The sequence below is a fragment of the Oenanthe melanoleuca genome, chromosome 11, assembly GCF_029582105.1.
Source record: "Oenanthe melanoleuca isolate GR-GAL-2019-014 chromosome 11, OMel1.0, whole genome shotgun sequence".
Classification (NCBI taxonomy): domain Eukaryota; kingdom Metazoa; phylum Chordata; class Aves; order Passeriformes; family Muscicapidae; genus Oenanthe; species Oenanthe melanoleuca.
The window spans coordinates 12224127-12240229 of NC_079345.1; the positions used below are offsets into that span (position 1 = coordinate 12224127).

A 16103-nucleotide genomic window follows, 5' to 3' on the forward strand; every position below is an offset into this window, starting at 1 on the left:
GTCCCTGGGGCACTGTGCTATTAGAAGTGATGACTTTCACAACAGGCTGCTGAGCACAATCCAAACACAAATACGCTTATGAAAAAAAGGAGAACTGCTACTTTATTTTTCAGTAAGAGCAAAAACACACTGCCAGTACTTTGGGCAACTTCCAGCAGCCAAATTATTGTTAATGTCCAGAACACTTTCCACTTCTGTCTGGGAGCTTCCAGGATGAGTAAGACCTTATGTACTCTTATTTCTATCAACATTTCACAGAATGAAAAAGCCAGAAATAAATCAGACTTGCTAGAATCACCCTGTGAGCACCACTCACATCTTCTGACTGCCAGGTTTATGCTTCTACCAGTAAACACACTTCAAGTTTGCTACCTAAAAATCCAGTCATTTCACAAGGAGAAAAAAAAAGATTATCTTCCCTTCCAACTTACAATTTTTGCATGGCAAGATATACATCAAAAGGATCTGTGTTCAAGAGCAGGAAATAGGGGAGGAAAAATTAAGGGACTTTATAGACAAAAAGAACTATTTGTAACGTTTAGCTCGCTCTTTCAGACGGGAGTTAAGCACACAAACTGAAAAGATATAAATCATTTGTGACCAATTTGCAGCTTCTAATATGTTTTTTATCTTGCATACCTTTCAGAGGCTAATCTCCAAACCAAGCATTTTTTGTATTTGATTACCAACCTCAAAAGACATATGAGTTCAGAGTGAGAAAGAAAAAGCCAAACATTTACATTTGTAGAGTGTTTCTGATGTAACACAACCTGCAAATATTTACAAATCCAAACCCCATATACTAACACTTCATTCATTTTTGTTGGTTTTAAATTAATTTCAACAAATGAAGCAGAAACCACTGAAATACAATACAATGCACAATATGACAAACCCCATATTCATATTTATCACTGAGTCAGCCCACTTCATCCAGAAACTAACATCCAAGTGTTTCAGGGTAAGGAAAATCATAAGCCACGTGCAATCCTTCAGTGACCTTACCTGTGCATAAAACAGGCAAATCTACATTTCTAGGTACTCTATGTATTACACACAGACATAAAAATGCTGTAACATTATTTAAATCATAAAACACTGGTTTACACCAAAACTTCTATTGCTTTATCACCACGTTAAGCCTAAGCCTACAGACCCAGAACAAGGAGGGGAAGGAGTAAAATGTAAGTGAAAATGTCTGGCAGATAATTCTTTTTAAATCCTCTCCTTAAAATGACTGTTAGCAATTACTGTATTCAGGCACATACACATTGGTCTATACCAATAATTTCATCACTGTCTATTTGCTAAATATGCCTATAAGCATATATAAGCACAAAGAAACTCCAGGTAAGTTGAAATTAATTATAAGCAGTCAAAACATAGGTCTCAAAACACTCTAACTGCTCCACAGCATTTTTACAAAAAGACACTGAAAGTGTTTAGTGGCAAGCACAGAAAAAGGCTTTCTATGTCTTTCACACAAGCTCTCAGCTTAAGGTGGAGTTTAAAAAAAGTTGTGTGGGGGAGACAGCCAGATCTGCAAGAAATGTGCAGAAGTTCAAGTGACGTTCAAAGAAAATCCGTGGGGTAAACAAAAAAAGTGCCCCATTGGGAAACATATTGTACACTGTCAGCTGCAGACGTCAAGCACAAACGAAGAAAGCATTAAGAAAACCTTTTATACTTAGTCACTAGCTAGTGTCTAAATATGATGAACATGGAAACCAACATTCACTGAACTCTCCACCCAAACCCCTGACTTATGAAATACTGATTTCCTAAACAGTATGACAAAGAAAAGAAGTAAAATAAAGTAAAATCAAAGCTGCATATCAAACAACCTACATATAAGAGAGATTTTACATGTACTATGAATACAAGATGTCCACTTTATCAACATCATGGCTGGAAATAAATCTGTACTGTGAACATAAAGCAAGGACTCAAATCAACCACAATAAACAAAAATTAAAATTTTGCAGAAAAATATACTCATGATGCCAAATGCAATAAGTAATACATCAGTTTTTCTATGTGGTGTTAGATTTTATCAATTTCCTTTAACGTTTCCTCCTTTGGCTGAGATGAATCTGGGCATTAGCACAAAACTGTGTTTCCCAGGGGATGCTGACACGGCCGTGCATGAGTGACCTCCCCAGAGCAGACACAGACCAGACACGAGTGGGGCTCCCCCCGTGCAGCCAGGGAGCAGCACTGGCTCCTCCTCTGAGCCCTAGAGTGATTCTCCCAGTTTGCCCTGGTTTTATGACCCCACAGAAAGGATCAAGAGGAGGTCAGTCTGAGGAACAGAGATGATTCAGTGAATGACGCATCAAGGAACTCAGGCTGCGGGTCAAGAAATCCCAAAGAAGAAAAGGCAGATTCTCACTCTGGCAGAAGTCAAACAAAAGAACAGCCAGGAAGCTCATCAATAAAGCAGATACTTGTGCCAGGACTCTGAACAGGCAGTAAATCTAGTTCTGGCCAGAAATTAGTCTCTTGCACAAATTACAGTACAAACCCAAGGTAACTTTATCAATACAAAACCCTATGGCACAGTCCAGAAACAGAGCATATAATCTTCCCCAAATATTTCTTCAACTAGTATGCTTGAAATTATTGGGAAACACATGTAAAAAAGGTCCTAAGAAAGTGTTTAAAAGTTTGCTGACTTCTCCATTAAGACAGGAAGGAAGATATAAGAATGTTTAAGCCCACTGACACAGCATTAGTGCTTTATCAGAATATTAATGTTAGCAGACATTTTTAGTGGACCCTTAATCACAAAATTGTGTTTTAAACAAAACTTTCAGCATTTGATTGCAGAGAAAAACTTAACTTGGGCCAAAAGATGATAAAAATTCATAGGAGAAGTGAGAAGGCAGCATACAGTTCTGAAAGGCTTTTTTGGTTTTATAAACGATTCATAACCAAAAGCTATGTTTACTAATACTGCAAAGAAGGTACAGTAACCCCTCAGGTTATTATCATGTTATTAAAATTAGGCTTTTTTAAAAAGAGAAAGGGCAGGTGAATAAAACTCACTGTTTCCTATGTTCCATACTGTTAGCTATAGAGCAACATAGAAAGGAATTAAAAATTAATGAATAGTTTATAGGAATACAAGCAATCATCCCAAGCAGGTCAGAACTAGAGAAAACGACATCTTGAGATCATTCTGACTCAGGTTTTACTTCCAATAAAAAGGCACACATGCTACAAATGGTCTGTCCAAATTATCAAATTATCCATATTTTAAAGATTTTTTTAAAGGCTACCATGGCAAAGAAAACTATCTACCTAGTTACACAAACAAATTATCAGCAGATCAATTAAAACATGAGGATTAATAGCACGTAAAATTTCCCATGGTAACTGCCAATGTACGAACTGACAGCCTCCTGTAAAAAAAGCAGAGTAATTTGTCTCACATTTACCTTATGCTGGATAACAGTATACACAGGTAATACCAAAGGTATTTTAACTTGCCCCCAACAACATTTTGTGCAGCCACCCCCTTAGGCTATTGTCTAATAACCTAAGAGGCCATAATTACCATGTTGCTCCCCAAGTGTAAGAATATACATTTATGTTAGAAGATATTTGTGCAGCCTGTGTGCACTGCTGGGGAGGTGAGGAAGCTCTGCTATCATAGGCAGCTCTGCTCTGTAATCACAAATTCCTTGTGGCTGTCACAGGACCGACACATATCTGAAGTTTCCCTGGACATTACTAAAGCTCTTTAAACATAACAGCCCTTCATGTGACAAGGGGACACGGGAAGGGCAGGCTGGATAGCACTGCACCCAGGAAGGAGCAGCATTCAGCCTCCTCTGCTGAATAAGACACCAACAAAGCTCATCCACGATCACCTGGCTGTTCCCTAGCAGAACAGGTGCTTGGTGCATTTAAAAACCAGTTTTTCAGGTCTGAACTCAAATTGAATGGTAACCATGCAACAGACCACCCAAGGGTCTGTGACTGGCCAGAGGGTCACACAGCAGCACAGGGAACAGGAATCAAAGGCTGCTTGGATCCTTCTCACAGAGGAAAGAAAAGCCTGTGCTGGGGGTGTCAAGTACAGAAACAGGGGTATGGGAACCCTGGGAAGCACTGACCAAATCCTAAAGAACACTTCAAAGAAGAAAGATTCAGGGAACAGCATGCTGGATAGTTTGTTTTGCACTGACTAGCAATCACTAGCATCACCTGGAAAACTTAAAAAATTCCCCCCACTACTAGTTCTATGTCTTTGTGACTGTCAGCTACCTCATGCCTCCAAGAGTTAAGTATTTCTAGCTCATGTGACTCCAGAAAAGTTTGTTTACTTCAAAAAGACAGTCAGAACTGATGTTTAAACATCCAGGGCATCTGTTCTCAAGGTCCAAGCTCAGTGAGTGGGTGCAGAGAGGCAGCACCCAGAACCCTGAGGTGCTTAAAGCACTTGCACATGGGGTGGACAAAAATACAGCTGGCTGATGTCTTGCAAAGAAGGCACAAATCAGGTGATACCATCACTAACCTGCATACAAAAAGAGAACTTATTAAAATTCAACCACTAGTCTGGAAAGAGCAGTGGAGTTGTTCCCCACTCAGAACTGGCACACCTCCCCTGCCCATGGCCAGCCCACAGCTCTGACAGCACAGTTCAGGTTATAGCAATTAAAAAGTATTTCTGGACAACCTGATTAACCAATTTGTTAGGCAGCTGTTTCTGATTTGCTTTTAAAATACACCAGGTATTTGGAAGACATATGCTGTCTTCTCCCTTCTGGTATCTCCAGAGTCCCCTCACATCAATGGCACTAACCCAAGCCTGACTATGGATCAGGGCAAGTTCTTCCCAAGATCACTGTAGTATCATTACACAATAATAACACAATATAATTAGGTCTCCTGTGCCTGAAACCCATCCCAATTCTGAGAGGGCAGTGCACAGTTAAAGAAATCCTTCCTCCTCCCCCAATCTCACTTTTTTTGCTGCTTGAAAATCCTTCAGTTTCTAATGAAAACATTTTTATAGAATGCAAAAGCTCCAATAATTGATTCACGGCTTTCCAATTCCAAGAGTTCCCATACTTTCTACAACCAACACTCCTCAGACCTACCAATAAGTAGTAAATTCAGGAGTTTTTTTGGCCACTGCTTCTTAAGAAATGGCTGTGTAAATGCACAATCCCAAAGAACGATGCCTGAGATACTGATAAACAGAATATGATGAAGCTGCTATTCAGAAAGATAAAAAGAAACAAGCACAATATTTTGGATTCTGTGGCCTTCAGAACTGATGCTTTAGGTAGTTTTCTTCATTTATACCAAGAGATGTTTATGTATCTTTACATATACACATTTCTATTGGCAGCAGAGAACTCCAGGAAAAGCCTAACCATGAGCAATGCAGTTTAAATCAAGTACAGGAGAATCTAGTTCCAAATTCAACTGCCTGCGTAAAAGTAGGACAGAAATTAATTCAACATGTAAAACAAGTGTTTAAATGCTACTCTGATAAACCAGTTTAGCTACAACTAGATCCAAATTCCCTGTGTAAACATGATTGACAAATGGCTATGGAATACAGAATTAATAAAAGAGCAACTCTTATTTCTTGTTTAAATCTGTCCAGAATTTTGAAAAGCAAAACTTCCCTCTTTATACTCCCAATATACTATTCATGAAACACAATTTAATCTCCTTTATCTAACAAGATTATTAAATAATTGGTCGGCACCTGACCAGAAGCAATTAACACCCACATGCAGCTCTGCTCAGACTGACAACCTGTATCACCAAATCATGTTCTACAACTCCCCAGGTGAGCTCTGAACATGCAAGCAATCAACACATCAGCTCACTGGGGAAAATAAAACAGCCTGTGTGGACTTTTGCCTTTTGCAGCACTGTAAAAATTGTGTCAAATTCTTTTTACCAAGTAACTACACTGGGTTTTCCCTATTTCTTTGAAAGCTAAACATGGTGTTTGTCCTGTTATCAAATCAAGTTCTTACTTTTTCAGAGCAACTCCTAGCTTTGAGTACCTTCCCATGTGAATTTTGTGTTATTATCTAATGTACAACAACACTGCATAGTCTCAAGAAAACCACCATATAATATCAACTCAACCGTTGCTGTAGTGCTGCAAAGCATCTTCTGCCTTGTTTTAAAAGTGCAGCATCCTCAAGGGGTAGGGAGTGGGGGGGCTTGTAATTGTTACGATTAGCAATCTAAAAATAAAAAGTAAAAAATATTAAATTCAAAACAGGGTACTTCTCAGGAACTCGGAAAAAAAAAGATGATTTTTAAAAAGTACTACAGTGAAATATTTTTACATTCATTTCCTGCTGTACAAGTAGAACAGAGCAACAGAGCTCACTCTTAAGAAATACTGAAATTGGGATAACAATTCAACTGGCAATACCTCCAAACAAAACAGAGGTCACTTTTCCAGCATGTTTCAGAAGTATAACTCACTACTTGGATAACCAGGAGCCAAATTTTACAGTACAGCCACCACTGATGAGGAGGGAATTGTCCCTGCCTCTCTAGAAGTTCAAAAATATGTTCTGACCACTTCCTCTAGCCTGGTTGTTCTGCTCCTACAGAGGGAAAACAAAAATCATACTTAAAAAAATGCTTATCCTATGAAAAAAACCTGTGTTTTGTCCATTTAGCTTCATGAATCATGTCTGCAGCAGGTCAGATGAGCACCAGTGCTGACTTCAGGGCGGGGTGGAAGCACAGGGGCAGGAAGTGAACAGAGCTGCTGGCTTTTAGTGACAGCTGCTCCTTGAGCTTAGCTGCACCATAAAAATCACAGCCCTCAGTGCACTTATTCTGTGCTCATATTCTAAGTCATATATTTCTAGGAAAAAAACACTTTTTTTACCCAAACATGGTTAGCTATTATTACATAACAAGTGAGCAGAAAGGGATTTAAAGCTCCCAGGATGGTCCCAAAAGAGGCTGTGCCCTCCTGTGTACCTCTCTGGGGAAAAAAGAAAGTCATTAAATTCATTAACAAGGTGGATACTTCATACCAGAGAAAAACTGGGCCCAAAACCCCCAAAACTCAATCTGCTCACAAGAAAACAAAGTAACTAGTAGCTATGTAAAATCTGGAAGAAGATAAATTTTAACCTCAAAACCTAATTCCTGATTAAAATGTAGCAATGCCTACATAAGTCCAACAAACATGTATCTTACAAATACATAAATGTTTGTTTCCTTGGCATTGAAATGCCTGTCACCTTCATGACTGAAACTGCCAGCAAAGGAGGAGCAGAAGGTCAGGCTGAGTGTTAGGAGTGAGAAAGTTCTGGTAGCGGTACCCCATGTTCCTTTCAAATGAGAAAATTGAAACCAACATTCTCTTCTGCTACTGTGACTTATTTTTTTGATTTATTCCCACATGCACTCAGGAGCAGTAACAGGGAATAAGAGAAAGACACACAGAAAAGCTCCAGTACAAAGTCCATCCTCTTTCAACTTGACCCAGTCTGGGATTTTCCCCACAGCCTGACTAAGTCTGGGCTTGTTTGAGCAAGCAGGTCCTGCCTGAAATATCACAGCAGATGGGCTCAAGTTGACATCAGCCAGATGCTAAGAATATCTGGCATTTAAGTGATCAGAGTTTTATCATCTATTTCCATTAATTTCAGCTGAGCTTGAATAAATCTCAGTGAGCTCAGTCCCAATCCACCTTTATGAGTTCCTTCCCAGCTGCACTCCTGGCCCAGCCCTTCCACGTGCTCTGTCATCCTACTGGAACGCTTCTTCCCTCACCATTTTGGTTACTCGGATGGAAAACAGTATTCAAGTAAGAATTAGTCACTCCTAGATGGCTTGATCAACTATTTCTTTCAAAAAACCCCAGAATGAGTGTATATTTTTATATAAATAAAGCAGGAAATGCCTCAGACTGGACATTAAATAAGTAAATATTGACTAAAATCCAGGCTATATTATAAATGAAGAGCATCCTACTGCAATATTTTATTCTACTCATTGAAATGCTAACTTATCATTATTAGTCATAACAAAAACTCATGGAGTGAAAAGTAACAACCCGAACCCAAAATTATACAATCACAGGTAAACTATTTCTACATTTGTCTACCTATAAAACACTTTCTGTGTTATCTCCTTCCTTGAAATAAAGCACATAGTCTCAAGATCTGACAACTTTATCAAAGCTGTTTAAAGCATTTTTGTATTGATTCTGAGACTATGCTTGTGGCCATTTGCAAGGCAGCACTATTTAAAAAAAATTCTACTGCTATTCTTGCTGAACACGTCAAAAAAATACATTACTATTGTTGTGGGCTGAATGACAACTTGCATTGTCAAATGCAGTACTTGTCTGTGCACCCCACAGAACAGGTGGTGGGACAGGTGGTTATCACTGCCCTCAAGTGATGCAGGACACTGGAGAATGAGCTGAAAATCACCTCCTTCACTTGGCCAGAAGGCCACAGCAGCAACCCGGGCAGAGCAAACAGAGACCCTGCAGTGAACAGCACACACGCAGCACTCGAGGGAGAACTGCCAGAAACAGACAGCTTGCTCAAAGAAACTTATCCTCTTTCTCTTACACCAGTTGCAGCCTTGGTAATCTTTGTCAATACTGTTTTTAACTAGAATCATTGTTTATTTAGTTTTGTGCCCTGAGACAGAAGTTAAATGCACCCTGTTGGTTACTTCTCTCTAATTACACACCAGAAGCTACTTTTAATGCTGAAAAGAGGATTACAGAACAGCTGTTAAGAGAGGAACGTTTTGGCCATTAGCTGTGAAGGAAGCTCTTAGGGTAAAAGATATAAAGCCCTGCTGTCACAGGAGAGCCAGCTTTGACTTTGTTTCTTCTTTAAAGCACCAACAGACCTGAAGTCTTGGCTTGGTTTCCACAGCAGCTTGGCTGCTAGAGAGGAGGAGGTTTGTTTATTTTTTATAAAAGTGCTACTGAAAAGAGACTACACAAAATGAAGCTGTTTGAAGGGCACATTTTGACACACATCATAATTCCAAGGTACTGAGGTAAAGCAATGCTTTGGTTAGAAAAGGAATAGCAGCCCCAGGTTCTACTTAAATTTGACTGTTTAACTTTGAGTAACCTAGACAAAATCATTCCACTTTTTACATTTTTACGCTCTCATTTCATTAACTGAAGAGGTGACGTTCAGCAGTAGACAGCCTACACGTGGTGTGCAGGAAATATCATTACAGCATATCTATGCTATCATATGCTATTATTAAGCAAAGAAAAACACTTCCAAAGGAAAGATCCAATGTATGGCTGTCCCCTGCCTGCATATATGGACTACCCTGCTGCTCAGCACCACAAGACAGAGCTTGGATCCTATTTGAGGAGCCTCAGGAAGACAGGATGGTGTTAGATGTGAAACAATAACAGTTATTTAAAGTGATTTCCAAGTCTCTGGAGATAACAATGATGATTTTTATTATGAGATAAGAGTGTTGTAAAACTCCTAATTTTTTAATATAGCATTTTTTCCAGATGAAAATGTTCTGGTTTTGTAAGAGTATTTAAAAAAAAAAATCTAAGGTCTATGTCTTTAGTATTCTCAAAATGAAAAATATAAAGCTCATTATTTTTGCAAACACGAGACAGACTCTTCCGAAGTCAGCTGAAATGGCCTGAGGAAGAAGTTGCACTTCCTTATTGTAAAACAAGATGATTTAACTGCACAGTGCTTACAAACTATTTCACACTGTAACATCCTGTCAGTTTAGCAAATAATCATCTTGAAACTTTGCAGGTGCTAGTTTAATAGATTATCTCCCTCTTATGTGGGATGCCTTTGAAAGAACTGGTTAGCTCCCCAAATGGTGCTTTAGAGAGTTCTCTTCACAACTGTAATATTGACCGGGTTTTATTGGGCAAGGAAAGAGAGATCTTTGGCTCAAGCAGGTCCCGCTTTCACCTGAAAAGCCGTGTTGGTTTAAGGAAGGACTGGAACTCTTTGACAGCACCCGTGGTACCCACAGCACATCCATTCCTGCCCAGCTGCTCCCACACACCTCAGCCCCAGCCTGACTCCCGAGGACAATAAAACATTCCTCGATTTACACTAAACAGCAGGTATTTCTATACAGAAAATTCCCAAATGACACTTGCAATGTGTCATTGCAACAGAAGCTTTGCAGATGCTGAGTGCAGTCTATTAATCTGAATCAAATCCAGGTAGTCTGAATCCTTTTCCAGAAAGACAAAATGTAGCTCCAACACAAACTATAAGACTGAAGGAAAAATAATTGGGTGAAGTATTTCACCCTGTATTTTACAGACTTCATAATAAGTTAAAATCAGAACAATTAATTTTGATAAATTCTGTAACTTCAAACACAAGTCAAAAGTGTAACACATGAATAAACCTAATATTTCAATTTAGAGATTTTATTGTAATTCCATAGGGAATACTGTCTTTTTCTATTTTTTTTTTTTTAATCTAAGAGCAACTGGCAATTACACAAACATCCACCTTAACAGAAAATAGAGATCATCGTCCCCAGGCTTACACCTTAAACTAATTAGCTCTCAACCAGCACCTGCTCTTTCACTTAGCACAAGCCGTGAGGGCAGAAATACCCAGGTACATTAGGGAATGAAGTCTCTCCCTTGTTTACTCTTAATTGTGCTGACATTAGCTTCATTAAGAAAAATTTAAGAAGTTTAATGGCTCCTTTACAAGAATCACCAATGACCCTAATTGCTGTCACTAATGGCTTCTGGAAGCAAAACTGATACTCTGTAATGGTCACTAGAAATCTGTGTTGGCTTGCTGTTTTCAGAGACGTATTCCACTTACTCCTCAGTTTCTGTTCCACACTTCTGGATAGGGGGAAACTGTCAAGGTGTGGTGACTTTGGTAAATACTGTTTTTAATGTCACCCACTATAATTTTTTCAGAAATATTTAATTCATTACAAAAACAAACATACTATGAGTGCACGGTATCACAAGTTGTACCACACACCTCAACACATTCTTTTTCTACCTACAGGGAATCATAAAGATCCTTCCAGATCAGGACCTAAGCATTTGAAAGAACAGAATACCTAAATAAACAAAAAAATTATTTACTTTTGACCTAGACATAAGCATCAAACCCTCCTAGAATTTTTCTCTTGCTCTCCTGGAATTCTTCATGCTTAAGAATAGCATTGGAAATTATTCTTATTAGTCTTCAAATGGTATAATAACTACAGAATTTCCTTACAGTAATTTTCCTTTTTAGACAAAGACATAAAGTAAACAAGTCAATCTCTTTTTTTTTTTTTTTTTTTTTTTTTTTTGAGGCAAGTTCCTTTTAGAAGTTCCCAGATCCTTCTTTTCTATTAAAAAAACAAACAAAGAAACAAACAAACAAACAAAACACCACCTCCCAAACCCCTCCATCATGAATCTCAGCAGAAAGCAGTAAGGTCACTAATGCAGATACATTTACAGCCTATTTCCCACTATGAAGAAATTTTCATATTACAGTGCCCAGATGCTTTATTTCCTGTAATAAATCTCAGCCACTTCAGACTCAAATCCAAAGTTTTTAGGTACATTTGTGTGGATTTTCCCCACCTTGTATTTGCACAGCACTTAGCATGGTCTTGGGCCACAACCAAGCGTGTCAGGCTCTCAGTAATTCAAATAAAATATAACACATCTGACAGGAGGAAAACAGTTCTATGCTGAACCAAATTGAAACATTACACTGCATATTTACTTTGCGTGTTCAAAAAGGGTTTCAAAGTGTCTCTGCCCAGTTCTCAGCACTTGTGCTGACCACATCCTTACTGCTTATGACAGAAGTCTCAGGCTTAACAGAGCTGAGTACAGTCCTGGGTCTGGTGATGACATGCCCCTATCCCAGGATATCCTTCACCTGCCACTGGCAAACATCGGATCCCAGCAATAGTCATCCAACTCTGTGCTATGTTTAAAGTGTTTTAACCCCTTAATTAACATTCGTTATAAAAATGCCATAACACATCCCATGGAGATTAGAAATAACTTACCTACTCAGCAGTAAAACAACATACAAACCAAACTTCTGCAAAAAGACACAAACCAAACTTGTGCTGATATTCCAAGCTCCCACTGGTATTTAAGTACCTACTTCAGCAGTTTAAAGCCCTATTGTGTTAAAAAGGAGCAATCCAAAAGGATCTGAAATAACCTCTACTAAAAAAGAGTCAGGTTTTGGTTTGTGAGCGCAAAAGACACCCCCCAACTTCTCCATTCATGTGCCAATACTCAGGCCTCGCAGCTTTCCCAAATCCGCCTTTTCCGAGCAAAATAAACTTGGGAGAAAACGTTTACGGGGCCCAACATTTGTTCGCTGCTCCCAAGTATATCAACTGGTACATACAAAGTAGTAAATACGCATTATACGGGAAACCTATCGAGCCCTCCACTCCCCATGTCGCGGTGCGCGCAGCGACCCCCGAGCCCTCCCCTCCGGGGGCATCGCCCCTCCCGCGGCGGTCTCACCTGCGGCCGGCGGAGCAGCAGCGGGCAGCGGCTGGGGCTGGGCTGGGGCTGGGACCCGGCTCTGCTCCTCCTCCTCTCCTCGTCCTCCTGCCGCCCGCGGTGTCTCTGGGGCCCGCGGAGCCTCCCGGCGCGGTGAGGGCGGGACCGCGGCGCCATCGCCCCTCCTGCCTGTGCCTCTGCTCCTGCCTCTGCCTCCGCTCCTGCTCCTTCTCCGCACAGGGAGCGCCGCCGGCACCTCCGGGGAGCACCGCCCGAGGGGCTCCCCCGATCATGAGGGGCTCGTCCCCACCGTGAGGGGCTCCCCCTCAGCTCTGCCCCACCCCGGGTCTGAGGGCCCCGTCCCGCACAGCTCGGGGGCTCCGTGTGTCCCCCCCAGCAGCGATCACGCTTACAGCGGTGGAAACAGATTTCTGCCCGGGACTCTGAAATATACAAAAGTTTACAGGCAGCTTTTCTACATCTGGGCACTGCTGTGGTGCTTCTGGCCGGGCTGCCAGCCTTGTCACCCGGGGTCAAAGGAACTGAGCAGGCTTCACCTGAGGGACTCGACCGTGGCTGCAGCCCCCGCACAGCACCGGGCTGCTATTGTCCCACAGCACCGGGCTGCCATTCTCCCACAGCACCGGGCTGCCATTGCCCCACAGCACCGGGCTGCCACTGCCCCACAGCACCGGGCTGCCATTGTCCCACAGCACCGGGCTGCCATTGCCCTACAGCACCGGGCTGCCACTGCCGCACAGCACCGGGCTGCCATTGTCCCACAGCACCGGGCTGTCATTGCCCCACAGCACCGGGCTGCCATTGCCGCACAGCACCGGGCTGCCATTGTCCCACAGCACCGGGCTGCCATTGCCCCACAGCACCGGGCTGCCATTGTCCCACAGCACCGGGCTGCCATTGCCCCACAGCACCGGGCTGCCACTGCCGCACAGCACCGGGCTGCCATTGTCCCACAGCACCGGGCTGTCATTGCCCCACAGCACCGGGCTGCCATTGTCCCACTTGCTGAGCTCCCATTGCCCCCACGGCACCGGGCTGCCATTGCCCCACTTGCTGGGCTGCCATTGCCCCCACGGCACTGGGTTCCCATTGTCCCACTTGCTGAGCTCCCATTGCCCCCACAGCCCTGGGCTGCCATTGCCCCACTTGCTGGGCTGCCATTGCCCCCACGGCACTGGGTTCCCATTGCCCCCACGGCACTGGGTTCCTATTGCCCCCACGGCACCGGGCTGCCATTGCCCCCACTTGCTGGGCTGCCATTGCCCCCACGGCACTGGGTTCCCATTGCCCCCACGGCACCGGGCTGCCATTGCCCCACGGGCCAGGGTCCCATTGTCCCACGGGCTGAGCTCCCATTGCCCCATGGGCTGGGGTCCCTGGCTTCTCCCTGGGAGTCTCACTGGGCTGGCAGTGATTCCTCAGAGCATCAAGCCTCCAACATATGGCCACTAATTCAGACGGAGCCTGGCTCTACATGCATCACGTCCAGTGCAAAGCTCACTGGAAGCAGCAGAAAGAAATGCTGATTTCCATGGATTTTTGGATCAAGCTTATCTGGTGAGCTGTTAGTCACTGGCAGCCACACACAGCCCATGGCAGGCAGGTGTGTGACTGGCTACATGCAGCTACAGCCATGTTAGTCACCCATGGACGTAGCATTACTGCAATAACACCTTAGTAACTAAATACAATTTGTATTTGTGTCCTGCCAGCCAGCTGGTGCTCTCCCCTCTCTGTAGGCCCGAGTGATGTGCTTCAATTGACTCTCAGAGGGAGCAGCAGCTCAGCACACATCACAAGCACGACAGCTTTCTGTGCTCTCTGAGCTCCTGTTCCAACATTGCCGGGAAAATACAAAAGGCTGTGTTGTCTGAGACTGCCCAGCCATTAGGATGATTTCAGGCTGAATTTTGGAAAGCAATTTAAATCCAATTTCAGCAATGTGGGGCCATAGATAAGGAATACAGCTGGAGAAGTGGTTACGTACCTGAGGCACAGGACTGTGCAGCAGGTGAGCTGGACTCTGCTCCTCTGAACCCTGCCCTGCAACGCTTCTATGTGCAGTCTTGGGCAAGGTACCTAATCATAGCTTGGCCTTCTGTTCCTGTTTTGGACAGAGTGTCCAAAAGCACTCGGAATTATAGGAGCATTCAGATGGAAGCAGTGCACAGGCTGTTCATTTCTTAGGGTAGAGCAGAAAGATTGTCCAGCAAGTTGATTGTTAAAAATAATTGTCTTCACTGGAAGTTGGATTAGATAACAAGATTTAAAAAACTGCAGGAAATGGAAAATACATTGTTCTGCTGAGATCATAAATGGAGTAGTTTCAGAACAGATGGACTCAATTTATCACTTCATCAAAATTTTGTGGACCTTCCGAGTACACAGATTGCTTAACATCATTTCTGTATACCCACAGAAAGTATTTGCTGTCCCAGGGTAAGATCTAAAATTCCTGCATGATTCAACATGACTGACATTGTAGGGGTTTTTCAATGGCAGCAGTTCCAAAGCATTCCAAGTGCTTTATGTACACTGTTGTGTAGATTCCTCTTCAACTATCTGCAATTGCTGTAACACATTTTTAGGGGAAAAAAAAATTGAGAAAGAAAAAGAAAAAGAAAAAGAAAAAGAAAAAGAAAAAGAAAAAGAAAAAGAAAAAGAAAAAGAAAAAGAAAAAGAAAAAGAAAAAGAAAAAGAAAAAGAAAAAGAAAAAAGAAATGGAAATTAATATCCAGTTCACCGCCTCCTGCATATGTTACATACAGACTTCCCCCATTCTTTTTTCTGCTGCTGAGGTTTCTCTCAGCACCAGCAGCCCAAGCACAGCCAGGGCTGGCTCTCACAAGCAGATGCTACCACCCCTTACTGGACAGCACCTGGCACTGCTGGGAGCCTGCTCAACACCACCACCCAAGCATAAAGTTCTGTTCTGGGGGAGGAAAGTGACAGCATCTCACCTGGGCTTTTAGTGGCTTATCTTTTTGCCTCTGTCAATTAATCCAAAATAAATTTCCTATGCATATGTAGTAGCTGCAAATATCAGATACTGTGGAAATTCTGAAAGTTTTCATTACAAGCAACCATTATTATTTTCAAGCTCTTGCTTAGAAAAATATCCAACAGCTCTACAATGATATGTACATATTGAGTGTATAAGTCAGAGTATTAAACACACAAATCTAATCTTTCTCAAGACTGAACTGGACAACTATATCAAATAATTTTCAAGATTTTGTTAAAATGCAACACATTTGCTGACAAAAATCTAATAAAATCTTTAGTTTTCTGTGTAAGCTATTTTTAGATAGGGTGTGTAAAACAAATGTAGTTGCAAAGTGAGTTATAGAGTATTACAGGAATCTGTTTTGTACAATTCAGATGTGTGCTTCAATGTAAATTGCCACAGTACCCAGGACCATGAATCATTATGAGACAGAGAGACATCACTATTTTTAAAAGGAGCAGAGATAGAAAAACATAGTAAACTTCAAGAATAATTATCATGTGAGGGGTTTACATTTTTCTCTTAGTAAGTCACTGTGGGTTGAACCTGCCTTCAGTTTGTGCATGTTTGTGTACATATAGTAAACGGGAT

The 16103-nt window shown here is 41.9% G+C and overlaps 1 protein-coding gene across 2 annotated transcripts in view; it reads right to left on the reverse strand.

Annotated features, from left to right (window-relative positions):
* ADCY7 (adenylate cyclase 7) overlaps window positions 1-12577 on the reverse strand; it is a 60290-nt gene extending 47713 nt beyond the window's left edge. Inside the window, exon 1 of one of the 2 annotated variants that reach the window (XM_056500470.1) lies at window positions 12506-12577. The gene's annotated coding sequence lies outside the window, so the exon portion shown is untranslated. The remainder of the gene's footprint in view (window positions 1-12505) is intronic. The other variant, XM_056500471.1, reaches the window with a different exon arrangement.
* Between the last annotated feature and the right edge of the window lie 3526 nt (window positions 12578-16103).